The sequence below is a fragment of the Bubalus bubalis genome, chromosome 9 (genome assembly GCF_019923935.1).
Source record: "Bubalus bubalis isolate 160015118507 breed Murrah chromosome 9, NDDB_SH_1, whole genome shotgun sequence".
NCBI classification, from domain to species: Eukaryota; Metazoa; Chordata; class Mammalia; order Artiodactyla; family Bovidae; genus Bubalus; species Bubalus bubalis.
In genome coordinates this window covers 52,999,271-53,026,766 of record NC_059165.1, presented here as the reverse complement: position 1 = coordinate 53,026,766, position 27,496 = coordinate 52,999,271, and the positions used below count along the sequence as shown (strand labels likewise).

The 27,496-nt window shown below is 40.3% G+C and overlaps 1 protein-coding gene across 12 annotated transcripts in view; it reads right to left on the bottom strand.

Moving 5' to 3' along the window:
- PPP2R2B (protein phosphatase 2 regulatory subunit Bbeta) overlaps positions 1 to 27,496 on the bottom strand; it is a 704,283-nt gene that overhangs the window by 374,472 nt on the left and 302,315 nt on the right. The window lies entirely within an intron of this gene.

Below are 27,496 nucleotides of genomic sequence, written 5' to 3'. Positions count from 1 at the left end.
ATCTTAAAATTCACTTACTTTTTTTTCAGGACAGCAAGTATGACGATGGTCTGAAGGACCATAGAAGACTGCAGCTTAACACAAACTGTAAACAGGCTGATTTTACCTGTCAAAGCCGGAGTAGGATCGGCTTGCATGATTGAGATCTATAATCTCATAGAGTGCCCTCAAATGTTTCTGCACTAGTGAACTGCATTCCAGTCAAGGCTTTCAATGGTAGTCATAAAGCCTAATTATGAAGACATGATGAGATCACTGCACAACTGGACCAAGAAGTAATGTCTACCCTAACAAGCAGATCCGTTCATTCCAGCATGATTCCACAAAGACGCTGCTTGCGTTTCATATACATTAAACATTTCCAAATGGCTTAGTAAATATCAGTTACTTAGAGAATGATGTTCCTTTCTGAGACCCCCATGCTGCCTTTGCACACAATTGCACTTGAAAATATAAAATCAGTGCAAATAAAGGAATTACAGGTTTTAATGCAAAGCCATCTGTAGCAAAGTGGAATCACAGCTGCCTCAGATTAATGTGACAGCCTGCATCTCATCTCTTAGATATCTAGTTGTAAAGAAGTCTCTCCCAAATGCAGGGGAATTTGGATATAAGGATGGAAAAGCGGAAGACAACAGAGAAGACCAACAGAAGGAGGAGGAAGTGAATCTCCAAAGAAGGTTTATCAGAAGAGTGAGAAAATAGGATATGGTAACCTCTTACTATTAGAGTCAGCTTCATGGGTGAGTAACTTGCAAACTCATGCAGGGCCCTTTACTCACAAAGGCCCTTTGGTAATCTATATAATAATCTGTTGTCTCCATCTTGGTATTTTTAACACTTTTTGAACAAGGGACCCCTGAATTTTCATTTCAACCTTAATTCACAAATTGGGTAGGCCATCCTGCTTGCTGTATTGATCTGATACTGTATTGATTTACTGGTCGATGTATCTTAAGTTTCCTTTACTAAAAAGCTGCCTGCAGATGCAGGAGATACAAGAGATGCAGATTCGATCCTTGGGTTCGGAAGATCTCCTTGAGAAGGAAACGGCAACCTACTACAGTATTTTTGCCTGGAAAATTCCATGGACAGAATTTCTGGTGGGCTACAGTCCATGGGGTCACAAAGAGTTGGACACAACTGAATAAACACACATTAAAATCACACAAGGGCAAAAAGAATAGAAATTTTGTCCAAGATCTGCCTGTGACTATCTATATGTCTATGGTTTTTGATTATCTGCTCCTCTTTGACTGCCTTGGTGTTGAACAAATATTTCAGTGTGGCATTGTAATTCTTACATTGGATTTACTACATTTGGGGGGGTTATTTTTTTAGTGGGATTGCAATATGCATTCTAATTTACCACAGCCTTCTTTATATTAATACTAATTTGATCCTGAAAAATACAGTTAACTTTTCTCCAATATCATTCCATTTCCTCTTATGTTGTGTTATATCTATTAAATCAATGTGTTATAAAGGCAACAATACAGCGTGGATACTGTTGTTTCATTCAATCTTATGTCTTTTAAAGAAGTTGGGGAAAGATGAGTAAAATATATCATGGAATCTTTTATACTAAACCACATACTTATTATGCTCTTTATTTTTCCTGTGGATTTAAGTTACTTTCTGATGTCTTTTCCTGAAGGACTTTGTTTCTTCAGTATATCTTACAAGACAGATCTGCTTAGCAACAAATTTATTCAGTCACTGTGTATCTGGGAATGTCTTTATTTTGCCTTCATTTTTGAAGAAGAATTTTGTCAACTATATTTGTTTGATGGCATCTTTTTGGATGCACTCTGCATATGTCATTCTATTGCCTTCTGGCCTCCAATTGTATTGGTGCTTGCCTATATGTGATGAGTGGTTGTTCTCTTGCTGCTTTCATGACTTTTTGTTGGTTTAGGCTACAACAAGTTGACTATGATATGGCAAGACGTGGATCTATCTGTATTTATCAATTGGGGCTTTTGTTGAACTCAGATGTGTAGAGTAACACTTTTAAAAAATCAAATTTGGAAGTTTATGGCCACTATTTGTTCAAATAATCTTTCTGTCTCCTCTTTCCTCCCTGTTAGATTTCCTGTTGGCAGATGTTGCTGCGCTTGATCTTTCAAGGTACAGGTTTCTGAAGCTCTGTATATTTAACTTCAGTCTTTTTTCTCTATTCTTCAGGTTGGGTAATTTCTATTGATTTGCAGTTCACTGATCTGCTCTCTCAAACCTGCTGTTGAGCCCCTTTAGTGAATTTTTACAGTTTTTGTACTCTTCAGCTACAGAATTTCCACTTGGTACTTTAAAAATATTTTCTGTATCCTTATTAAGAATCTCTACTTGTTCATCTATTGTTGCCACACTTTCCTTTAATTCTTTAAACATGGTTTCTTTTGGTTCTTTAAACATATTTGCAGTAATTGCTTTGAAGATTTTGTCTGCCAATATCTGCTAACATTGAGAGAAAATTTCTATTAACACTTTTTTTCCTGAGTACAGACCACACTTTATTTGTTGGCATGTCCCATATTTTCTCTTAAAAGTAGAACATTCTGGATAATACATTACAGCTATTCTGAATTCTGGTACTTTTTCCCTCGGAGGTTGTTGTTGCTGCTTTTATTTGTCTAGTAACTTGCCTGAACTAAATCTGTGAAATATGTTTCCTCTGTGGTCACTAATGCCCCTGCTAGGTTCAGGCTGTTTTTGTTGTTGGTTTAAATATAGATGCCTCATTTTATTTTTAAACCTGGTTTGCAGAAGTTGCTTCTGTGTCTATAGAGCTTAGTGCTCAGCTAATGGTTGCACATCAACTGTGCTCAAACCCTAAAGGTGTCCATCCTTTGCTGTTATCTGTGGGTAGGGAAGCACACTTAAAGTCCAGGCTGTTTTCAAGCCTCTGTGGGTTTTAATTTCTGCTGGACTCTTTCGAGTCTTCTATGCTTGCACATTCAGGCCTAGGATTAACCAGAAGTGTGTGAAGGGCTTGTGCCATCTTCAGTATCCACAGTACACATCACAGCCTCAGCCAGGAATATGCTGTTCCTGCCCACAAGTACAACCTCAGGCTGGGGGAGCTTGTGATCTTCCCCACTGACCCACCCCTGAGATTATAATTTCTACGGACAGCTTTGCTGAGTGTGCATATTGCCCACCTTTCCAAATTGGGTGAGTCTCCTCAACTTTGGCAGAGAAGCTCCTGTTCATCATGGATTCTCTACTTTGGCAGAACCAACAAGCTGGGGTGAGGCTGATGAAAGAAGCCATAGGGTCAGAACTTCATAGATTTCTACTCTTTCCATGTGAAGTTCAGTGGTTTTTAACACATGGACACTTCTCAGATTGTTGTATGTCTTTGGTTGATTTCCAAAGCATTAAATGGTTGTATTTGTTAAATTTTCCAGCATTTTGATTGCTTTTTAGAGAGAGGATTTGCCCAGCTTCCTCACAGAACCACAGCCAAATGTCCAACTCTCCCTTGGGTTTTGACTTTGTACACTTGTGTCTTGAGTCCACAAATTATATAGATCATCCTGCTTATTACAGATTTTCTTTTTCTCTCTTCTTTTATGGATCCTGTTTCACACACTTAGGTCCAATAAATGCTAATGGCTCAAGAGCAATAAAATCTATCTTAAATATTTAAGATAATTTCAGCAATAAGTTATATACTGCTATTGCTATAAACCCCACAAACTGACTTGCAACATTCAGTAAACTCTCCAAACACCACTTGATCTATTCTTAGTCCCATGGTCTTTCCTTTAGGCAAAGACTGGCAGTTATCTGCTACTGCCTTATTTGCTGTCACTCAATGCTCCACAACTGCAGCAGACATCACTAATCAATTGCAATTTTCTTTCTCCCTAAGCCCAGACATGGCCTCAGAATCCTCCTCAAGCCGAACTCTAGGCAGAACTCTTCAAGCACTCAGATGGTTCAGGAGATGAGGTTGCTTAGTTGTAACTTTAAGTCCCCAAAGCTGAAGTTTGTAATTCTTCAGCTACCTGTTCTGCTTTCACTCACAAGGTAAGACTGGATTTGGTATCCTTTTCTATTTGGATCTCAGGCTTAGCTAGTTTGGTTCAGTTTTTCCTCTAGCTTCTGCACTTACTTTCTTGATCAAGATTTTTTTTTTTTTTTAGCTATTAGTTTTATTTTATTTTTTTTTAATTTTATTTTATTTTTAAACTTTACATAATTGTATTAGTTTTGCCAAATATCAAAATGTGATCAAGATTTTTTAAAACTTTTTATTTTATATTGGAGTATAATTGATTAACAGTGTGTTAAGATATCATGATTTTAAATCCAATCCACTTATTGGCCCTTCTCAAACTTATATTTTTAGACTAGATCTCTCCCAGACTCCAACACCTATACATCATCTCCACTTAGAAGACTTACAGACATCTCCAAGTGACCGTGCCAAAAACTCAACTTCAGATTTCCCACCTAAAATCACCTTCATCCTGCTAGGATTTGTCCATCTTGATTGACATTCAATTTATTCCCACAGATGCTCACAACAAAAATCTTAAGAGCCATCCTTGGTTCTTCTCATTCTTTCTCACACCATCAGGAAATCCTATTGGCTCTGCCTTCAAAAATAAATCAGAACACTCTGCCGCCTTACCTCTGGTACCGCTACCATCCTGGTCTGAGATACATCTCTCACAGGATTGTTGCAACTGACTTGACTACTTATAAATTTGACTTTTTATGTTCTATATCCAACATAGTGATCCAGAGTGACCCATGACCCTAGGTATTCTATATCCAACATAGTAGCCAGAAGGATGATCTTCAAAATTAAGGCTGATTGTGCCACTCTTCTGTCCAAAATATCTCAGTGACTCCCATTTCACTTAGGACAAAAAGCCTTTTAATGACTTACAAAGGTCTTCCCAACACAGGGATCAAACCTGGGTCTCCTGTACTATAGGCAGATTCTTTAACACCTGAGCCACCAGTAAATCACACACAGTATGAGCTTATATTCACTGATCTCATCTTTCATTATATAGCCTCTTACTCCTTTTGAGGCCTGCTGGCCTCCTTGATGCTTCTGGAAAACACTGTACTGGCTTTTTGAATACTTTGCATTTGCAGTTTCCTCTTTCCAAAATGCTTATACCTTGGATGTCCATGTGACATTCTCTCACCTCCAATGTTTAGCTCAAATGCTACCTCCTCAATGAAGCCCATCCCGATCACCATATTTCACACTGCAAACCTTTCCTTCCCATCCGCTGCTCCCTCACTCTTCCTTCTTGTCCTTCTTCCACATCCGTCTCACCTCTTTCTACATTCTTGTTTCTTTCCCTAGAGTTCTTTCCATCCACTGTGTGATAGAATTTACTTATTATCCTTATTGTTTATAATCTGTCTTTCCCCCTCTCTAGAATGTAATGCAAAAAGGGCAGGGTTTTTTGTTTTGTTCATTGATACATTATTTCACACTTTATAGATAAGTGCCTGGTACATAATAGGTATCTAAAAAATATGCGTTGAATGAATGAATCAGTGGTGGATCCACGGTTCTGATATAGATAGGTGTTCTTGAAGATAAGGACAGGAAGTGAGAACAGTTCTCCAAAAAACTCTAGGAGTAAAACAGTTAAAAGAAATGTCTAGAGAACTTGCATGAAAAGAAGAGTCAGTGATTAAAAAAATTAAACAGGATATTATAATCCTCATATCTTGGCAAGTCCTGGGATACATCAGCATATTAAAGGTTCTGAGAAATCTTGCAGGCAAAAAATGGGCTTAACTTTATTTATCTCTGGTTTCTTTCAGGATTACTTTATCTTGAATTTTCCATAGTGTGAAAAATTATGTGCCTAGGTGTAGGGTTTTTGGCATTTATCTTCCTTGTCATTCTCTAGGCTTCCTGGATTTGTGGTTTGGTGTCTGACACTAATTTGGGGAAGTTCTTAGTCATTATTGTTTCCAATAGTTCTTCTGTTCCTTTCTCTCTTTCCTCTTCTTTCATTATTTCCATCACACGTGTGTATGTTATACCTTTCATAATTGTTCCAAAATCCTTGAATATTCTGTTTTGTTTTTTTTTTCAGTCTTTGTTGTCTTTGCTTTTAACTGTCAAGGGTTCTATTAACTTGTCCTTTAGCACAGAGATCTTTCCATAGCTGTATCCAGTTTCCTAAGAAGACCATCAAAAACATTCTTAATTTCCATTATAGTGTTTATGTTTATCATTTCTTTTTGATTCTTTCTTAGAATTTCCATCTATCTACTTACATTGCCCATCTGTTCTTGCATGCTGTCTACTTTATCCATTATCACTCTTAGCATATTTATCATAGTTGTTCTAAATTCCGAGTCTGATCATTTCAACATCTCTGCCATATCTGGTTCTGGTGCTTGCTCCACTTATTCAATTTTTTTTTTTTTCGGCCTTTTACTACATCTTGCAATTTTTTTCTTGGTAGCTGGGCATAATGTACCAGGTGAAAGGAACTGCTATAAATGGACCTTTACTAATGTAATGGAAAGATGGGAGGAATGGGGACATATTTTAGTGTCCTATGACTAGGTCTCTATCTTTTAATCAGGCTATGCCTCTGGAGAAGGAAATGGCAAACCACTCCAGTGTTCTTGCCTGGAGAATCCCAGGGACTGGGGAGTCTGGTGGGCTGCCATCTATGGGGTCACACAGAGTCGGACATGACTAAAGTGACTTAGCAGCAGCCTCTGGACTGTGAACTTCATATGTTTTCCTCACTTTTTTATCTCCCCTTCACTGGGACAGAATAGCTAGAGTGGGCTGGGGTTGGGTGGAAACTTCTCCTCCCATGTGAAAAGTCAGAGTTGGGGGAATTGGGTATTTCCCTTCCTCCATGTCTGTTAGGCTCTGATAAAACCCCAGTATGTTAGGGTATGTTTAATAGTTCCTCCTGAGGTTAGGCCTTGTTAAAAAGAATAGAAGTTTCCTTTTCCCATTCTCCTGCTACAAGTGCAGGGAATTTTTCTCTGAAATTTACTGTGAGAACTTAGTTGACCTCTTGGAGGTAAATTTCACAAAATTGTGGGCTCTTCTGTGACAGGGTTCCCTTGGTGTTTTTAACTCTCAGAGCTATCCACACTGAACTTCCAGCAATTCATCCATTAAAGTTCAGATTTTTGTACCCTGGCATGCGTGCTTAGCCGCTCAGTTGTATCCAACTCTTTTTGACCCATTAGACTGTAGCCTGGTAGATTTCTCTGTCCATGGGATTTCCCAGGCAAGAATACCAGAGTGGATTGCCATTTCCTTCCCCAAGGAATCTTCCTGACCCGGGGATTGAACCCATGTTTCCTGTGACTCCTGTATTGGCAGGTGGATTCTTTACCACTGAGCCGCCTGGAGCCCCTTATACCCTGGCACTGGTTCTCAAAGCAGTTTCTCATAAGCCGAGATTCCTGGTATTTGTCTGTCTCTCCAATCTTAGGGACAGCAATTTTCCCTGTGCCCTCCCTTCTCTTACAGATCTAAGAAGAGTTGTTGATTTTTCAGTCTGTTCAGCTGTTTTTATTGCTATGGTGGAGTGGCAACTTCCAAGTGCTTTAATGTGAAACTAGAATTTTCAATAAAAACTTATGTTTTATTAGAATTAAGTTCAATAAAACTTTATTAGAATTAAGTTCAATAAAAAATTAATTTTATTTAGAATTGTCCAATAAAAACTTATTCTTTTTTGGACATAATCTCAAACTTCTAAAAAAGGTTTCTATATTACCATGCATAAGTAAAATGAATAGCAGTTATGAGTGTGGGCTCTGAAGACAGACACCTGAGTTTGTAGTTTGGCTTTGTCATTTATAAGAATTCTTTGTGTTTCTAAGCCATAGTTCTTTCATCTTTAAATGGGGATGGTAGCTGTATCACATTTTTGGGTGAAGATGAAATAAGATAATATGGTAGTGCCTAGAATAATAAGCCTTCCCATAAGTAAGATTGAGGGTAAGAGGAGAACAGGGTGACAGAGGATGAGATGACTGGATGGCCTCACTGATTCAATAGACATGAGTTTGAGCTAATTCACAGAGATAGTGAAGGACAGGGAACCCTGGCATGCTGCAGTTCACGGGGTCACAAAGAGTTGGACACTACTTAGCGACTGAACAGCAAGTTTTTAAACTAAACAACCATTTGAATGCCTGCATTCTGCCAGATATTATCTTAGATGCTGGAGATACAAAAGTAGAAATTGGCTCTTTTCCCTGTGGTACTGATGTTCTAGAGGAAAGAGACAGGAAAACTAGTGAATGAACATTTTCCAATAATGACGGGAGTATGAAGAAAGTAAAGCAGGGTAATGTGATGCAGAAGAATGGAGGGCTGCTTTAGGTGGGGTAGTCCATAAGCCTTTTCAGAAGAGGGGCAGCTTGCACTGAGAGTTGAACAGTTTAGGACCCAGTGCCAAGCCACCATTTTTCTGGAGGTAGCATCACAGCAGAGGGAATAACAAGGGCAGAGATGTAAAGGCAGACATGAGCTTGGCTTGGTCAGGATTAGATGAAACATCCATGTGGCTGATCATGGGGAGTATAGGAGAGAGACAGTGTCTCCGTTGCTTTAAATAGCACCAACACTTCTGGGCCTTTATTTGGGGGATGACCTCTCAACTTATAGTCCTTTCTGAGGGGAGGAGGGGAAGGAGAGTGGTTTTAGAGGGATTCTAACAATGACCCAGTGGTCTGGAGAGGAAGGGAGATGCAACTTTCATTCCTGGGATTCAGGAGGAATTGACCAGACTGTTTTGAATAGGTTTCCAGGTAAGGGCGGTGACCCGTGCTCTTCTCAACTACTCATTAAAAAGGGCAGTGGTGTTAAGGTGGATATGAATATAATCAACTCAGAGGATAAAAGAAAAGGAAATAGAAATTCAGGAGAAAAGGTCCATACCTGGGTCTTAACGACACTGTGTTCTCCCCTGACCCTAATGCTGTCATCCTTGTCAAAGCCTACACTCACTTCTCTCAGTTGACACGAGTCCAAAAATTCTCTTGTGTATTCTTTTTCCATCTGTCTCTTCTTGGAGGATGGAGACACATCTCCTGGGGCCAACTAAACATCGAGGAAAATGCTCAGCAAACACACACACTTACCCTGGAGAAGCTCAATTACTTACAATACCATAATTAAGTTCTTTTCCAGACATAAAACCCTATGCATATGGCCAGTGAAAATAAATTTTCACTGGCGTTCATTTGACCTTGTCAAACTAGCCTGAAAATTTTGTTCCTTTTGTGCCAAGGATAATTATTTTTAGTGCTCTTCTCAGTAACAATAGTTGAAAGGAGGAGAAAGTGATATCTCTGTAACTCAAACCAGAGCCTTGTGCAATAACACACGGGCAAGTGACAATGTGATGACATTGTTTTGTGTGGGCATGCCTTTGTTCCCCATCTTAATGCTTCTGAATGTAGAACGGACCTGGTTTTTATTCTTCTGCTCCACAATGGGAAAGCAAAGTGAGAGGATGGCTGACCTTGTAGCTTCAGATAAAATTTCTTAACAAGAATGCTTGCTCACAGCAGGCCTCCTTGGAAATATTCAAAAATACTCTCATACAGAGTGAAGTAAGTCAGAAGGAGAAAAACAAATATCGTATATCAATGCATATATGTGGAATCTGAAAAAGTTGGTGTAGATGATCTTATCTACAAAGAAAAAATAGAGCCACAGATGTAGAGAACAAACATATGGAAACCAAGGAGGAAAGGGGGGGTGGGATGAACTGGGAGATTAGGATTGACATGTATACATTATTGACACATATACATTATTGCCCAAAAGACGGCATCTGAAGAACTTCCCACTAGGGCCCTCGGGCCTGCCCTTTGTAGGCAGCTCGTTCCATCTGGACCCTGAGAAGGCCCACCTGATGCTTCAGCAGACTCTTGTATGATATCACAGATGCTGGAGTAGAAGGACATGCACTCATCTTCTCCTGCAAGAACTCCAAAGTTGCAACTTGCTACTGAACAACCATTGACAGGAGAATGCTGGATCCCACCAAAAAAAGATACACCACGTCCAAGGGCAAAGGAGAAGCCCCAACAAGATGGTAGGAGGGGCAAAATTGCATTTTGAATCAAACCCCATACCCGCCAGAGAAGCTCAGAGGGCTCACACAAAACATGATTGATACAATATATAAAATAGATAACCAGTGAGAACCTACTATATATCACAGGGAACTCTTCTCGAGGCTCTGTGGTGGCTTACATGGGAAGCAAATACAAAAAGGAGGGCATGTATGGATATGCACAGCTGGCTCACTTTGCTGTGCAGCAGAAACCAACACAAATTGTAAAGCAACTATACTCCAGTGAAAGTTAAAAAAAAATACTGTCTATCATTTATTCTTTCTAAAGCAGCATTTTCTTGACTGATCTCAGCCCAGTCAGGGGTACCATATGGCACCAATTCAAAGATTCAGGGGTTGTTGGCCTTACAGGGATTTACCCAGATGTCATCTTCCTCCGTTTTCAGGTTCTTGGCTTTTGAGGCATCTCATTATTCTTAGTAGCTCTAGTAGGGGGTAGGCTTAGGGGAGAAAGTTGAGGCCACTTTTAGCTCCTCATTAGCAGGTTTGGGAAAAGCCTGGGTGGATGGTAGAAAGAAACTGTCCAAGGTGTGAGGTTTAAGAATTCTCTGTAGGTTTTCATTCTTCCCACCTTAGCTTGTTTTATCATGAATAACTGAAATTTGACTATAAACGAGAAGCAGGTCTTAATCATCTTAATGACTAGTAAAAAAGTTACTTCTTTAAATCATTAATGTAATCTATCATCTAGAAGAGAATTTGTGTGTGTGTGTTTACGCCTGTGCGTATGCATTTATTCATAGGTGTGCATACGCGTGTGCATTCTTTGTTTTCCACGAGGTGTCAATGGATTCATCTCAATTCTTTTCTACAACCTGAGCAGGTCATTAACGCAATCCAGTGTAATTCCTGCCATTCTTCACAAGGCATCAGCAGAGTTCCAAACTCTTTGGACCTTCCTTTGTGTGTCTGTACTCAGTTGTTTGGACTAGCTCAACCCATTCATTCAGGAACTAGTCACACCATGTCCTTCCATTTCTGTTTTTCTTATATTATTTCACAATCATCTCCAGGAAATCAGGATTCTCAAATTCAAATCCTTTTGTGTTTTAGAGCTTATCAGTTGATCAGTCTGCCTCTCAATGTTCCATCCTGGTTTTACGGGATCAGTTCAATTATCTAAGATGTCAAATCTTTGGACAATAGATGCTAGGAAGAGACTGAAAAGAAGAGAAGTCCAGGGATTTTGCTGGCGGTCCAGTGGCTCAGAATCTGTGCTCTCAATGCAGGGGGCTCTTATCCAATCCCTGGTCAAGGAACTAGATTCCACATGCAGCAACTAAGAGTTGCATGCCGTAACTAAAGATCCTGCATGTCACAGCTAAAAGGATCCTGTGTGCTGCAACTAAGACCCAGCATGGCCAAATAAACAAATAAATATTTTTCAAAAAGTCTAGAGGTCTAGCTGGTTACATCCTTTCCTCCCATCTGAGATCTTCTTTAGGAGCATCACATTCATGCTTATGATAAAGAAGATCACAGAGCAGTGAGAAAAGGAAAACCAACCACCCAGTACATGCCAAGAGATACTTCCTGCTGAAGTGCATGAGAGTCACTTGAGGAGGGGGCCAGGCAGAGAAAGCTAAATCCACCAGAGATATTACCACTGTGAAGGTTTGAAAATGACCTTGAGAATCTGGAAGGACAGCTTAGGAAATGGTGCTTCCTTACCTGTAACAGCATTAAGCATGTTAAAATGCCCATGTGTGAATTATATTGTGTGCTGTTTTAATTAAAGCTAATTGTATTCTACCTTGGAATTATAACACATTCAGTTTGTTCTTTGAAAAATTCTGATTAAAAAAAAACATCCTTCCACAGCTCAGATTTCAAGTAAAAGGGATTGGAAGGTAATCTCATGTGTTTCCAATTGGATGAATTGTTTGCTTGTAAAGTTACTTCCTAAGATTTTTTTTTTCAATTAACATATTAGATCCTTGAGGAGTACTCTGGATGAATGCCCGAGTCGCTCTTTGGTTAAGTAGACGAGCACAAAGACTCTGTTCTGGGAACCCAATCGTCTGATTAGTGAGCAGGTCAAACCTCACCTTAATTATTTCTCTTAAATCAAAAGGCTTTTTATGATTATTTGAGAGGATTTTTTTTTTTTTCATTTTCTATCAGATAAGCACGTTGGCTGTGGTGCCTTTTTCTTGGGGGAAAATGAAAGGAAAACCCCTTATTATCAACTGCAGTAGTGATGGTATTAGTGGTTGCTTTGTTTTGTTCTGAAATTTCTACTTCAAGCAGATTTCCAAGCATCCAAATACGAGCAAAATGAAACACATGTAAACTAGGAGCGTGTGGCTTATTGTGAAAAACAGAACCCATGAGGAATTAGAAGAAGTAACCTTTCACAAGTGAGGTGGGAAAAGAGTGTGTACGTGGGGAGGGGGGTGACCAGGGGTGATTTGGGGCCTCAAACAAGGTTGTACACCTACAGCTTGCCTGGGTTTCACTGTAGCTCAACTTTTAAAACCAAATATTTGAAACTTGGATCTTATTTCATCAAAGCTGAAAGAGAAATTGGAGAAGGGAACTTTTTTTTTTTTAGGAGTCAGAGGTGTTGTTCAGGTGAACCACCTCACTAACTGGTAATGTTCGTAAACAGGCAGGGCTGGCCTGGATATGGAATGATGGAAACGCAGGACTTGTCTTTGGTGTAGAAAAACAGATGGGAAGTCATCACTTCCCTACCGCAATGCATTCCCACTCTACCAGCTACCATCAATTCGTTCATGCTTTTATTCTTTTGTTCTACTAGTATGTATTGAACTCCACTAGATGCAGAGACGGTGCAACATAAGCCAGACAGACTCACACCCATTCCTGTGCCCCATCTCTCTCTCAAAGTTGCTCAGTCGTGTCCAACTCTGTGACCCCATGAACTCTGTCCATGGAGTTCTCCAGGCAAGAACACTGGAGTGGGTAGCCTCTCCCTTCTCCAGGGGATCTTCCTGACCCAGGGATCAAACCTTGGTCTGCCACACTGAGGCACAGTCTTTACCATCTGAGCCACCAGGGAAGCCCAGTTCTTGTGCTTCTTGCAGTCTAATGAAGGATGTGAACGATTACACCAGACATAACTGCACCGTATGAGTCATGCTAACATGGGTGAAGGGCAGGTAGCTTTGGCAGCACTTAGGGGCTGACCCAACAATATCTGAGGATGATGCTTAACTGTCAGGAAATAAATTCTCTGAGGAAGTGGCATTTCAGCTGAGGCACCAAAGTGTGAGCCAGGTAAAGAAGGATTGAAAAAAAAGGGGAAGGAGAGGAGGGGAAAAAATAGTACGTTGGAGGAACTAAGAGAAGTCTGGTATGCATTAGATGTAAAATCAGGAAGAGGAGGGTAGAAAACCTGGTTAGAAGACTAAGCAGATCTTAGAGTCATGAGGATTGAGTCCTGACTTCTGAGGTCTGCACAGGCTTAGGATCAGATAGAGCTGGGCTGGATCCACAGTGCTGACCTTTCCCAGCACCTCGGATGAGTTACGTCCCTTCTAAGCCTTCTCATCCATTTAATAGGGATATAATACCTACTTCATAGGACTTCTTGGAAAATTAAGTGACGGAACATGTCTCTATCTGGCAGGTGACAGTAGTCAATAAATGAGAGCTCCATCTGTTTGCTTTATGATGGTCAAGTACAATGGCACTTCTTCAAGGAATAATCTCTCAGAGAAAGTAAGCACTATTATCATCATCTTAGGCATCAGCGAGGCTAGATGTGCTGACATTTTGGCGTGGGGTAACTTCTTGATATGACTCAGTTACTTATTCTTTATAAAAAGTTAGTCTTTAGTTCCAAGAGAGCAACGCTTTCCCAAAATAAGCATGAAGTCCGTTGACTGAACATCACTGTAGGTATTGTGTCCACCCACGATAACACTCATTGTCCTGATCATTCCTGCTATTTAATAAGATCCTCAGACTACCATCACACCCCCTGCTGAGTGGACACAGGAAGTAAATGAAATAAACCTAATGACCGCATTCAAGTATTCCTAATACATGAAATGGCTTCTTTTCATTATCACTTTAAGATTCCTGGTAAGTAGGGAAAAAAATAAGACAAGCCAGACAGTTATTATTATGAGTGGTTTCTAAAAGAAAGATGGGTCTATTGAGATTCTTACAGCCCTATCCATTGCTTTTCACATCACTAGGCTCAAACAAACAAAACCTCTCTCAATAGACTGATAGATAGTAGGAAGGCACTCGCTGACCAAGCAAAAAAAAAAGCTCTTTTGAGCCGAAAAGAAAAGGCTATTATCTCATTTCTTTTAGCCCCTACAGCTGTGGGCTTGGTGTTTCTGTAGAAGCACTGTAAACCACTAGTATTGAGAATTTACTCCATGCCAGGTAACTGGGACCATGGAGATAAAGGACATGTACTTCTTGTTCTCGTAAAGGTCATTGGTCGGCCAAGGGAAATAGATAGCCAGTAAGTTAATGCTTTTTTCAATGTCTTCCAATGGTCAGTACCTATGCTAAAGGCTTCATAGGTTTTGTTAGCGTTGACCCTCTGAACAACCCTTTGAAACAGGCAATATCGACTTCAATTTGCAGGGAAGATAGAGATTTAAGAGTGGTTCCTAGTAACTTGCCCCCAGATGGCTAGGTTACATGGTCAGAGCCGGCATTGAGCGGAAGTCATCTTACCTCAAGACTCTTGCTTTTGAATGCCAGGTTACACCACTCCCCCATTCCTTATAGTGTCTAAGTGGGTTACTATGATGTGTGGTGCAGAGTGTATAAGTGCTGTGAAAGCAACACTGGCAGAAGGCAGGGAGAGGGGAAGAAAGAGATGCTGCCAGAGTAATGTCCCCAGGGAGGTGGTCTCTGCAAGGAGTTCTGAGGGCTGAGCAGGTGTGGCCAGGTCAGATTGTGAGGAAAGAGGAAACCCTGTGAGTGAGACCCAGCAGCATTTCCATCTTCAGGAAGAGGATGGTTCCAAGGAAATGCTCAGAAGAGCTCTTTTGTTATCTGCATCCATAAAGTCAGCACATGGAAGAGATGCCCTAAAATTCATGTCTCTTTGGCTTCTGTGTAGCTCATGTTTTTATTTATTTATATCCTGTCTCATTCCACAAAGGTTTGGAGGTAAAATCCATTATATGGTTTTTATGCAGTGACCTTCCTAATTAAGTTTTTCTCAGCACTGTCATGTTCGTCTTTGTATTCCCTGAGCCATATGCACAGCGACTTGAATGAAAGTTGAATGGAATTTACATACTTTGAGCACACTCTAAGTAGTTAGCAAGGGCAACTGGTCCCAGAAGCTTGGTGGGTGGCAAGAAAGCTGGCCCAAAACTTAAAATTGCTTAGAATGAATACCGTATTTCACTGAATCTAAGATGCCACTGACGCATGGCTATGCTGTCACTTTTGTGCCACTAAGAAAAAAAACCCCACTGCAACATAAACTATAATACCATGTTGAGTCACTATTGCAAGATGCAATCTGATTTCAGATATGCTTAAATATGAAAAAAAGTGTGCCTTTAAAGAGAAGATAATATGGTGATCATACTGCGCCCATCCACTTCAAAATTCAGAAATTCTAAAAATGAATGAAACTTTTCTACTTTTCTGGGTGACACTTTGTCTAACAAGTCAAACCCTAAAGATTCTGGAAACACTTTTAACTTAGCAATTGTATCTCTAGGAATTGATCAAAGGAAATAAACATAGCAGTTTATAAGGATGTTATCAAAGAATTACTTACAGTCACAAGAAATGAAGAAATAATCTAAAATCTTCATTTATACATGATGTGATATGTGATATTACATGTATATGTGATATTAGTGCTACATAACATTAAAATATAAGAAATATTTTATATTTTATTATAAATATTTATTATTTTATTTTAAATATTTATTATAAATAGTTTATATAAATAATGGAAAACATGAACTCTTCACTATATATATATCTACATAAAACATATATTTGATGTTAGAATTCTATAATAGATTAAAGTGACAGAGAATATATTTAAATGGTGAAACATCTTTCTAATACATTAAGTTTAAAAAAATCAGGTAATTTGTATTACTTGTTTAAAACAAAATTATTGCTGTAAAAGTACATTTACATTTCGTATTTTCATAGGAATAAAGTCTTGAATGACACATGTCAAAATGTTTACAGGGGTTGTTTGGCTGATCTTTTCTTTTCTCTATCTTCTAATTGCTCAAAAACTGGAAAACCAAACATTACTCCGGCAGACTTTTAAGTAGATACATGGATGTGGATAACGGAACATTAACCACCTTGACATAGAAACTTCATTTTCTACTGAGTAGGCTCCTGAATCTTTCTCATTTCCTAAATGAGCCTGGCTGGGCTAGTTCCAATTGAAGCCCTGGTTAAGAGGCTCTTTGATTCCCAGTCAGAAATACAACTTCCTCACCTGGGGTTTTCCCCTCAAAAGCTGACACCTAAGATGAGAAAATTAATACTGTAGACCGCAACTCTGCAAGGGGTCTGGGAACACCAACTTTGCCATGTCATTGGCAAAGTATGAGACCCTGAGCTGGAGCAAGGCAAGTTCTTGGTCCTACAAATGGGAAGGGAGGGTAAAGATCAGAAGTCAAGATGAGGCCTCAATTTTTACCATGGGCAAAATGGAAAATCCTTTGGTTCTGTCTCTTAAGTACTACACCTGCTACAAACTCACAATTTTTTTTTTTTTTTTTTGCAAGTCACTTGTAATTTTTTGCAGATGAGGTCATTGTTTGATGGATAAAGCCTTGGTGGCTTATACCCCACTTTATGGATGAAGTGCTATACTGGACTCCATCTATTTCTGTAGTGACCTAGTCGTCTCCAAGTAAACAAGAGATGCTTTTTAATGGCCAATCATAGAATTTCTGCTTGAAAAGGCAAGTCTGTAGCTATGAATTCTACTTGTATATTTTTTTCCCCAAACCTCAGGAGTTGCCTTTGATATACTGTTTCAATATAGCTTTATATTTATTTATAGCTTGCTTTAAAAATAAGCTGTTCTTTATGCTTTCAAACATTATATATCTAACTCTTCCTTAATTTAAAGCTCAGTTCATATAAAAGTTTTATTTTGTGATCAATTTTTATTTGTTTATAGGCTTGGGTTTGTCATTTCACTTGTCAGCTCTGCAAGTTTTGCTTCATATGTAATACATCTCTCTATCAATCATCTATATTTCTTTTGTATACTGTTGGACAAAAGAATACAACAAAGATTTCAAGTAACATGGAAGCGTATGTCAAGGGAAGAGGGGACAGTGTTGGGGTAACGTTGGGGTATTCTAGAAGGCATTTGCTATTTATCTTCCTTGCATCACTTTATTCTTCTTCTGGATAACAGTACCCTCACTTCTCTGGGGAAACTTACTGTTTCTACACTAACTTGTCTTAATAGTCTGGCCAATCACAGCACCTTTTCCTCCTGGCTGCTGATCTAGACCTGGCTGACCAGAATACCTCTTCTACCTGGCCAGGATAACAGACTCAGGTATGGGCACTCTACCCAAGCCCAACAGCCAGAGAACTTCTCTGGGATTATGTATGGATACTGAAGGAGGAGAATTTCTCTCTTCGTTTTCATCTTGGATTTTAAGCCATCGGAACCCAAGTCCCAGAGCTAAATCTTACCTGTTCTGGCCATGTGTAGCCCACTAGGAGGAGGGAAAACAATGCCACCTCCCAAGGAGAACTGGAGCTAAAGGGAGCAGAGTGATGGACAGGCGCATTTAATGATGAGTCATTACACACAGAATGGCACTCTACAACCTTAATTTTCCAACAGAACTCCTTTCCTGTTTTAAGATATGCCTGTTGGAACTGGGTTTCTATCATTTAAAACGGCGCAAGTTCTTGACTGATACTTGGTCTTTCCCCTACCTTCCAAATCTTTTGAAATACACATACATGGTCTTTATGTACATAGAATTGGCTGTACTCAGCTGATTAATATAAGAGCACACTGATAGGTATAGTTTTATTTCAATAGCATTGGAACAGTTAACTCTAAAAATATTGAGTGACTTCAGTGTTATATTTTCCAGAAGCTGTAATCTTACCATAGAGCTATGCCTTGTCTCTTAGTTCGTTTGCCCTTGTGTTCGGACTTTAGTCCCAAATTGGAGCATTTATTCACTCCTGATGCGATTAAACCCTCCACTTTACTTTGCCAGAGACCCATCATGGACAGGAGGCACGTTTCTTAGAGCTGTGTCTTCTTGGTTCTTAAGATTATCCAAGGGCACTTAGACAATGGTTAGGAGGCTACATAAGATGCAGTAAGATTTTACAGACATCCAGGCTGACTTTAGAAGGCAGCTGGAAAACAGGACACTCATCCTCCCACCCTCTCCTCTCCCAAACAAATGCCATATGTCTGTTCACAGTGCATTCTGGCTCACTGCTATGTGGTTGACCTTCGATACTGAAAAGATGCCAGAACACTTGGGACCCATTTTCCCTTTAGCTCATTGTTACTGTCATGTTTAATATGGCTGAGGAAAGAAATGAAAATTATGATACACAAGCCTGTAATCCTTCGAAGATCTCTCTCCATCAGTGAGAGAGCTCTCTACATGCTTCATGATGTTTATCCTGGCTCACAGAAGAAGGAGCCTTTGAGAAGCTTTGGAAAACCATGCTTCTGTTACCTGGGATGTGTTCAGAACCACCTCAGCATGTGTGTCATCTGTGTAACGTCAAAGAAGTAGCCATTTTCACTTCTTTTTTCTAAGTACTGTGAATTCAATTCCAGATTAGTATACTGGATGCAGAACTGTTAATAGTGGGGTTTGCTCTTCCATGTGTGACATGATGAACCAGTGTATCTTCTTACTACATCTGTAGAGGAAATGGAATTTCCCCTAAAGCAGAGGAAAGGAGTATAAGCATGCTACTATAGAAGCTCATCAAACCACACGGGATGAAACTCGAAGAAGAAGAAAGGAACAGAGAAGAACTATTAAAAAAAAAAAAAAAAAAAACAGAAAACAAGTAACCTTGGTGGGAGATGGGGCTGGATGGAGATGAAGGGGCTGGAGCTGGATCCCCAGGCTAGGCTAGGGCAGGTATGAGGCAGGGTTTCCCCCTCTGCTCCAGTGCCTTCTGTTGCGGGGCGGGGGGTGTTGTGTGTGGGCAGTCCCAAGTTGATGGAGCAGAAGCTCCAAGGGTGGGGTCTGAGCTGACTGTTCCCTTTAAGTGTGTGCTCTCCCAACATCAGCACCCTTGCCCCAGAGGGGAACAGTGCTGGAACAAGAAGGACCTGTGCAGGCTCTCAGCTCATGATGGGGAATGGGCTGCGGTGGGCCAGCCATGGACAGAGGTTTTGGCTGCCTCTGAGGCACTGCCTATTCTAGGACCAGCTATGGCAGCCCCTGCTACATCTGTGTCTCCTTTGTTGCTCATGGCCAATCACTTTCCACAGCCTCTGCCGACCCTGTCCTGCTGTGGAGCCATGCAACGTGGGCTCTCTGTGTGTTTTGTGCTGCAGGCTGTAGTGGTCCTGCTGCTGTGAGCTATCAGGACCACATCCGATACACTGCCTGCTTAATGGTAGGCAGTAATGGTCACCCTACTGCACTCAGGTACTACTCCAGCTGAGTCATTTCTGCAGCCCATGGCTGAGCTCTCTCCTGGGTTGTGGCTGGTTGAGCTCTCGTGCAGAAATGCAAGGTAATGTTAAGAGTGGGCTGGAAAATTTGCTCAGTTTAGGCTGGGCATACACTGGGGTATTCGTGGGAAACTGGGTGGCCATTGGAGTAGTCCTCAGTTTGCCCTGGCTGCCATGTCTCTGGAGTAAGCCAGTACTTGCAGACTCCTCATGAGTCCAGGCTTTCCATAACTTTCTTGTTAGTCACAGTGGCCCTCCAACCAGCCAAGGGGGCTCACCCGACCTGTGTTGAACTCCAGGACCAGGGTGCCCTATATGTGGCCTCCCTGTGGCTGAGACGGAAATGAATCCGCCTGCAATGCAGGAGACCTGGGTTCGATCCCTGAATTGGGACGACGCCTGGAAGAGGGCATAGCAACCCACTCCAGTATTCTTGCCTGGAGATTCCCCGTGGTCAGAGGAGCCTGGCAGGGCTCTAGTCCATGGGGTCGCAGAGAGTCAGACCTGACTGAGCACAGCATATGTGGCTTGAACTGCCTACCCCCAAGGATGGATGTCTACTCATGTAATCTCCCTTTTCCTCTGAGTCCACTCCCAAGGGCACAGGTTTTGATGTGATCACTTACTTCTCTTCTGTTCCTATCTGATTCCTTTAAGATGTGGACCTTTCTTACAGCCTTGGTTGCACAGGAGAAATTTGCCGGGTTCCAGTTAGCTATCAATGAGAATTCCACATGTGAATGTATTTTTGATGTGTTCATGGGGGGATGTGAGTTCCATGTCCTCCTAACCCTACTATCTTGATCAATTCCACCCTATATGTTTTCTTTCTTTAGCATCAGAAATGAGTTAAGCTGAAGGACAGCAGCAGTTAAAGATGTCAGCCGTTTCATGCAAATTACAATAAATGATGCTATGATATACCTTTCCTCTCTCCTCTCCCACTCCCCCCGTCCCACACATCTCTCTCATTCCACTTGTACAACTATCTCTCTAGGATCAATCCTTATAAATACAAATGTATTTATTCATATTACTAAATTATCCTCCTGAAAGGATATACCAACTTTTACTTTCACCAATAGTACATAAGAGTTCTAATTTTTCCCATTTCCTTTGCCCTATTGATAAGTATAAATGAGATACATGAGTTTAAACTTTAAATTTATGAATATTTATAAATATGTTCTCCTTTCCAGAATTCTAAACCACAATTCTTCTTTATTCTCAGGTATCAAATATGAATCTATATTTTCTCTATTGTTTTCATAATTTGATATTTTAATATTTAAACTTTGACCATTCAGGTCATGTGTGTGTGTATAAGTGTTTATGGTAACATTGCCATGCAGAGATTTCAAAAGAGTAGAGTTTCATTTCTTTGCTTTGATATTTAATTTACTCTAAATATTTGTATTTTCAGTGCAGTTGCTCAGTCATGTCCGACTCTTTGCAACTCCATGGACTGCACCACACCAGGCCTCTCTGTCCATCACCAGCTCCCGGGGCTTGCTCAAACTCATGTCCATCGAGTTGGTGATACCATCCAACCATCTCATCCTCTGTCGTCCCCTTCTCCTGCCGCCTTCAATTGTTCCCAGCATCAGGGTCTTTACAAATGAGTCAGTTCTTCATATCAGGTGGCCAAAGTATTGGAGTTTCAGCTTCAGCATCAGTCCTTTTAATGAATATTCTGGAATCATTTCCTTGAGGATTGACTGGTTGGATCTCATTGCAGTCCAAGGGACTCTCAAGAGTCTTCTCCCACACCACAGTTCAAAAGCATCAGCTCTTCGCCACTCAGCTTTACTTATGGTCCAACTCTCACATCCATACATGACTACTGGAAAAACCATAGCCTTGACTAGACAGACCTTTGTTGGGAAAGTAATGTCTCTGCTTTTTAATATGCTGTCTAGGTTTGTCATAGCTTTTCTTCCAAGGAGATGGCGTCTTTTAATTTCATGGCTGCAATCACCATCTGCAGTGATTTTGGAGCCCCCAAAATAAAGTCTGTCACTGTTTCCACTGTTTCCCCATCTATTTGCCATGAAGTGAAGGGACCGGGTGCCATGATCTCAGTTTTCTGAATGTTGAGCTTTAAGCCAGCTATTTTCACTCTCCTCTTTCACTTTCATCAAGAGGATCTTTAATTCTTTTTCTCTGTCATAAGAGTGGTGTCATCTGCATATCTGAGGCTATTGATGTTTCTCCCAGTAATCTTGATTCCAGCTTGTGCTTCATCCAGCCCAGCATTTCTCATGATGTACTCTGCATATAAGTTAAATAAGCAGGGTGACAATATACAGCCTTGATGTTCTCCTTTCCCGATTTGGAACCAGTCTGTTGTTCCATGTCCAGTTCTAACTGTTGCTTCTTAACCTGCATACAGATTTCTCAGGAGGCAGGTAAGGTGGTCTGGTATTCCCATCTCTCTCAGAATTTTCACAGTTTGTTGTGATCCCTACAGTCAAAGGCTTTGGCATAGACAATAAAACAGAAGTAGATATATTTCTGAAAGTCTCTTGCTTTTTCAATGATCCAGCAGATGTTGGCAATTTGATCTCTGGTTCCTCTGCCTTTTCTAAATCCAGCTTGAACATCTGGAAGTTCACGGTTCACATATTGTTGAAGCCTGGCTTGGAGAATTTTTAGCATTACTTTACTAGTGTGTGAGATGAGTGCAATTGTGCAGTAGTTTGAGCAATCTTTGGCATTGCCTTTCTTTGGGATTGGAATGAAAACTGACCTTTTCCTGTCCTGTGGCCACTGCTGAGTTTTCCAAATTTGCTGGCATATTGAGTGCAGCACTTCACAGCATCATCTTTTAGGATTTTGAAATAGCTCAACTGGAATTCCATCACCTCCACTAGCTTTGTTCATAGTGATGCTTCCTAAGGCCCACTTGACTTTGCATTCCAGGATGTCTGGCTCTAAGTGAGTGATCACACCATCATGGTTATCTGGGTCATGAAGATCTTTTTTTTATAGTTCTTCTGTGTATTTTGGGGAATGTGAATGGGGAAATACAGTACGCTTCCTGTTCCCCTTCCCGAAGGAATCAGATTTATTTAGTTAGAACCTATATTAATTCATAGAAAAAAAGGCATTTTCAAGAAGCAATTATGAACATGATATGGAACACAGAGTAATAAGCAGTATTTTTAGCTTTAATATCATGGATAATTAAATTTCTCAGTACTCTTGCTATAACTACTCGCTTTCTCTCCTACTCAAAATAGCTCATGAAACTGTAAGAATATAAAATTATAGAGTTAATCTTTAACTCATTCTAATTTGTTCTAAATTACAATATCGGCAAAATCAAGTCTTTTTAATTATCACAACTAGTGACGATTACTTGCAAATCATCTCCCAAACTCTGTGTAACAAGCTCGAGTTTCAGACTCGTGGTTCAGAGAGGCACTGTAAATTTTTGGTGGCAAAACAGCTAAAACTAGGGGGATGTTTGTTTTTTCCCAAAGAAAATCTGTAGGGACCCATATGAGAGCTCCCAAATCAAGCTTATCAAAACAATGTTTTTAAATAAAATGAAGACAATCTCCCTGGACCTCTCTTCCTCTGGACACTCACATGGATTCACTATTAAAGAATACTTGCTCTCAAAATACAGGTCTTGGGGATTCCCTGGTGGCTCAATGGTAAAGAATCTGCCTGCCAATGCAAGAGACACAGGTTTGATCCCTGGTCGTGGAAAATTCCACATGCCTCAGAGTAACTAAGCCGGTGTGCCCAACTACTGAGCCTGAACGCCACAAGGCCTGAGCCCAAGTGCTGCATCTCCTGAAGCCTGTCCACCTAGAGCCTGTGCTCTGCAACGAGAGAGTAGCCACCCACTTGCCACAACTAGAGAAAGGCCCACGCAGCAGTGAAGGCCCAGCACGGCCAAAAATAAACGAATAAGAATTTTAAAAAATACGTGATTCTTCACACTGGTCTTTTACTGTTAACTTTCCATTGGGTTAGCTGGTGATTCTGTCTGTTCTCTTGGCATCTACAACACGTGTTCAAGAAGAGGCAGTCCCAGTGCCTCATCTCGGGTGGATGGCATTTCATGTCAGTGACTTGCTCCTTAGCTGTTGAGATCAGCCTCATGTCTTTAAGTGAGTAAATGAATACAAATTGAAGTTTTAATCTCAGACTGTAACATCAGTGGTACTTTCATCACAAGCAGTTTCATAATGGTCTTATTACTGTTCTTTAGTGCAACACACTGAGATGTTTAAATTGCCGAATTGCTACTACATATATTCTTTGAGAAGAGGTATCCAGGTAACCATGGCAATGGTGTCTCCAGGCAGGATGGGAGTGGGAGTGGGGTGGGAAACTATTTCATTAATTGAAGGGAAGGAATTGAAAAGAGATTTTCAAGCTGTAGATCAGAGCAGAGAGAGAGAGAGAGAGAGAGAGAGAAAGGTAGATGTTACAATCTTATTTTCTTTTCATTATTAAATTACACAATCCAGAGAAACTCAAATTATTTGAAAGGTTTAAAGAAACCATAACATTAAATAAAGCTGGATTCTTAGCCTTCCCACATTATTACAGCAATTGACCTGCACTAGATTTCATTTGGTTGAGTTTTTATATAGTTGACTGAAACTCAATGCATCTCCTGAAAAAGCAGAATTGTGTCCTGTGATTTAAGGCAAAAAAAAAAAAAAAAAAAAAAAAGGAAGAACATTCACATAAGCGAGAAGCCTGAGTAGGCGGTAGAAGAGCTCTATTTATTCCAAGCTGATAGCCTGAATAAGCTGATTTTATCAGTAAAAGTTATTTCAAACCTTACTTCCCTTCCCTTTTCCCCACCACCCCCCCACCTTTGGCAGTCAACATTAAAAAAAATTATTTAGAGGGTAAAGAAATACTTTGAAGAAAAGGGGGCATTTGAATGAGGAGGAGAAAAACCAAATGTCTGCTATGGGTTCTCAGAGGAGCCTACTATTTTGCTTTCATTTAAAAGGTTCTGCAAATTGGCGATTAGATGAGTTTCTGTCATTTAACCACATGTGCCTTTGTGTAACTTGCTGCTTCAACTCTCTGACAGAAATGTTCTAACAGGCAACTTAGGATTTATAAAAACCCAATTACCCAGATAGACAGCCTGACTTCTAATGTATGTCGGCTACAGTTTGTAGAGTTTCTTTTCAAATTAGGTCAACATATGGCACCTTAGTGACCCATGCTGAATCTCTCCATCTCCTGATGAATGCCCACTCTCGTGTTGTCTGCATGCTGTATTGTCTGATTAATTCAGTAGGAAAAACAGCCAGAAAACCTCAGATGCAACTACCACCAACAGGGAAAGGGGGACATGCTATATTCTTGGGATCCTTTTCTCAGATGGTCAATCTACTTTTTATCACTGGGAAAGGCCATGCAGGAAATCTTATTTACAGAATTAGGGAAAGCAATCGAAAACTGGGTGGCTAATTATTAACCAAATGGATTTCATTTCAAAACAAACATTTCTTTTCTGCCAAACAGATTTCTATCTTGGAAAGCAGCTAATTCCCCAGAATTAGGCCAGAATTCATGGCCTGAATTATAATAGCGGTTTAGGTACATCTAAGCCCAATGTATCGATTACCTTGCTCTCCGCTGCAACCCAGAGGCCTTCAGTTCTAAGCAGCTGAAGCGTGCTGCTGGAGCAGCAGCTGCTGCTGCTGCTTTTAAGGACTGTGTTTCCAGGATGCACCCACTAGAAGAGTGATGGGAAACAAAAGTAGCAACTTATTTTTCCTGAAAGTTCACAGGACAGTAGGGCAGGCATTTTCAGCCTTGTCATCACGGATAACATGGTATCATATGATGCCCACATGAGTCTAATTTTTGAAGGCAGAAAATTATCATGTGAGGCAATCTAATTTGAAAATAGTGCTGATAGTAAGGAGGAAGAAATATTTCTAATAATGAGTTGAGGGCTAGACAGGGCAATAACATACCTATGTCAGATCTTTTGAATGACAAGGTATTACTATGGGACCCTGTCTCATGGCCAGTAGATCATCAGCTGTTAGCAACGCTTACCATCCAAAAGACAAATGTTGGGATAGTGCAGTGAATGAAGGGTGACCAGAAGGCTGAGTGGGATTTCTTACATTTGGGCTGTTGATTCTAATCCATTATGTATTTTTTGAACCAATTCAGTCATTATTCATGAGGATTCTATAAATTCTATAATTTATAAATATCTATAAATTCTATAATTCATCTAAACCCTCTTTAACCTCATGTTCCATTTCCTGTAGCCGCTTAAGCAACAGCTTTACACAAAAGAGTAGAGAATTAGCTAGTAATTAGTATACCACAACTCCCCCAGTGCAAACTTAAGCATTCAAGTTGTAGGTGGTACCAGATGTAGAGACAAGTCTATCCACTCCTTCAAAAGTGGCTCTACTATATATAAAATAGATAATCAACCAGGACTTACTGTAGAGCATGGGGCACTTTACTCACTATTCTGAAATAACCTTTATAGAAAAAGAATCTGAAATATAATAGATATATGTATATGTATAATAATCACTTTGCAGTAAACCTCAAACTAACACAATATTATACATCAACTCTACTCCAATATAAAATTAAAAAAAAATTAAAGTAGCTCTGAATTATTTTGCTTGGAGGCTATTAGAACACCAGCAAGAACTCACAAGCTAAGTGATGCTTGAATTTATAGTAATCAGTCCATCCCTCCTGAGTACTGGGTGTATTCCTCCCTTCTGGGTGTAAATCAGTATATCCCACTGAAAGATGTCCCTTCAAAAGACAGTGTAATGAATGGTATTATATTTCTGATCCCCAAGTCTGATGCTCAGTCCCAGCATCTTAGATGACTGTGAGTCTATTAGTGTGAGCTAGAACTGTACGTGTTGAGTATTTTTATTATCTGAAATCACACTTGAACTGCTAGGCTAAGAGATTACAATTTGTCACTGAATGTGAATGTATGGAGAACTGTATGTAGAGTTTGTAAAACCTTTTCTGTGTCTGATTTGCATTGCAAATAGGGAAGTTAACCAGAGGTCTTGAGGAAATAGCATAAATAAAACATGGCTTCACTACTGTAAGCGCTCAATTCATGCCAGAGGAGGCCCGGCCATTACAGAAGGATTGTTTGCATCTAAACAATTCCTGTCACAAGCACCTCCCCTTGGAAGCAGCTGCCAATAGGATGGGGACTGGGTGGGTGGCTGGGGGTGGGGTGGTCTATTTAGGCAACTTTGGCAAACACTCAGCAAACGGAGCCTGAGAGGCTTTTTCTTGAAATCCAAAGCATGGTTAGTGAGCCTGCCTCTTGTTCTGTGTTGAACATGCTCACAACTGAAGGAGAGTCAGAAACTTGCTTTTCAACTCAGTGTGAGCTGCAAAGAACAACACAGAGCTCTCTGCATGGCTGGTGACCAGACAAACCTCAGCACTTGAGAGTAAGAAAAATATTCCATAATATGATGCAAATAAGCCTCAGTAAGTTTACAGACAACATTTAAGGCCTCTAGGAAATTGAGCTTCGACTCTAGTGGACATTTGGTATATTTTCACCAGGCATTCATTCCCTCTTCTTGTGGCCACTATAACCAGTTCTGCTTTGGGGTATGGCTTGTCTCTACCCTCTTCCCGTGTGCTCTGTGACTTCTTTGTGACTTCCACAGGCAGAGCATGTGACTAAAGCTAAGCCAGTCTGTGCTTTCCACCCTCTGGTGACTGGGTCAAGGACGGCAGGGGC